This window comes from Heloderma suspectum, chromosome 2, assembly GCF_057233095.1.
Source record: "Heloderma suspectum isolate Gila_16-S chromosome 2, 16-S_ref, whole genome shotgun sequence".
NCBI lineage: Eukaryota > Metazoa > Chordata > Lepidosauria > Squamata > Helodermatidae > Heloderma > Heloderma suspectum.
In genome coordinates this window covers 200,169,740-200,171,830 of record NC_139459.1, presented here as the reverse complement: position 1 = coordinate 200,171,830, position 2,091 = coordinate 200,169,740, and positions in this window count along the sequence as shown.

Below are 2,091 nucleotides of genomic sequence, written 5' to 3'. Positions count from 1 at the left end.
GAACTGCCAAAAGTATAAACTAGCCTGATGGTTGATGGCAAGTGAAACACTGGTGTTTGTTTAATGGGCTGTATAGAACTGGTTTATCTAGTCAAACTTCATTCAGGGAAAGCGGCAGCAGTTTGTGGTTTGGAGCTGAGGGACCAGACTGATATTGTGGTAGTGAATTTGGTGCTGCTAAGATGTTTTTTTTCTTCCTTAACAGAAGTTTCTCTTTGGAATGATCAAAACATAGAGACCCTCAACTCTCACCACCATCAGCTGTTCCAGCAGGCTGAACGGAGGGAGATCAGGACCATTACACCAGCCTTGCTGGAAGAAATATTCCCCTCCCCATTTCTTTTTCTTTGCGTGTCATGTCTTTTTCTATTGTAAGCCTGTAGGCAAGAACTGTCAAATTGATTATATGTCAACCACTCTGGGAGTCTTTTTGGCTGAAGAGTGGCATAAAAATACATCAAATTTGCTAGGAGCCCTACAGATCAGATATTGACTCCTTGCACCATCAGTACTACTGGCTAGAAAAGGAAACTACAGTTAATCCCACCTGGGATATTCACACAACAGCACATAATCCTCCTGGCATGAGAAGGCAGGTGCCACCGGATGGCCAGTGCGGTGATGCTGGCTGCCATAAGGACTCTTACATCAGCTGCTACCTTCTGTTAGTAGTCTGTACAATTTCTTGCCAAGGTAGAATGCTAGAACCTCTTTCTGGACTACCACACTACCCACCTACACTACTTCCCCACTCTTGGCCCTGAGCGCCTGACATGTATATTGTGGAAGCATCAAACAGGAGCTGAAGTAAGTTAGCACTTTGTTAAATTGAGATGTCTGTATGACTGTGGTGTGAGTAAAGGCCTAAACTGAGGCAGAGCTCAGTCCTGGAATCTCTGAAATCCAATGAGTTTCTATATCTACTCCAGGGAGGCTGCCTCTATGTGGATACTTCATTTTAATGTCAGGAACTTGCTTTAATATATTTGGATTCAGCTTTGAAATGTGAAGTAATGGAGAAAAGAGTGTTTCTGAGCACATACGAAGTATGTGATCCTTGCCATACTTCGCACTGAGCAGTTGCAGCTGAACCCACACTCTTGTGGGATGTATGTTCCAGATAAAGTTGTCAGCTCTTGAAATCAGAAATGTTGGTACTTGGATGGAGACTGGGGCAGAACTGAGTGGGGTTTTTTTTTGGTGGCAATGCTCTTTATCCAAGATGTTTACAATTTACCAACATAAAAAGTAAAAAAATAGCTGAGTGGGGAAAATTGGCCTTGCCCACTGCTCTTCTGGCAAGTAGCCTGAAAACAAGCACAAGCATTCCCACACCATGCACACACTTTTCAATGGTGATTGGCAACCTTAGCACCAGGGCTTCCAGAGAGGCTTGAATTCTGGCACCAATTTCCTTTCAAAGTACTAATAATTATTTATATGTATTTAATGTGTGAGTTGCCCATAGCCAAAGCTCCCCATAATGGCCTGGGATGTAACCGGCTGCCAACTTGATGCAGGTAGGGTGGCTAGATGCACCAGAGGACGGGGCTCCTGCACCTTTAGGAGTTAAGGAGAAGAGGGAATTTCAGCAGGTGTAGGTTTCATGACAAGTGATACCATCTGAAATCTCTTCACAACTCTTAAAGGTGCAGGGGCCCTGTCATCTGGTGAATCTGGCCACCGTCTATGCAGGTCGCCTTCCTGCAAGTTGTCTCGTCCCCTCAACAGGTGATGCCGTATCCGAGCTACAGAGTCACGGACATTTACCTGAAAGGCCCTGTGAACATGGCAGGTCTTACAACTACCAGCTAACAATGCATAGGGCCGGGCTGCATATCCGCAAAACCATGTACACAGAGTTATGGGAGTAAGCCCCATTGAATTAAATGGGAATTACTTCGGAATACTTATGCATAGGGCCTGCTCTGGCCGCAAAAAAACAACAACAACAACCTGGGATGGAGGGGAGGCAAGATACCGAGCGCACCACCCTTGCGCCATCCTCGACCTCAGGCGAGCTTCTGAGAGGCTGCAGGGGGCGTGCGCGGGGTTCTTATTGGAACGTTGCGTTCCTTCGTTCCGGGCACG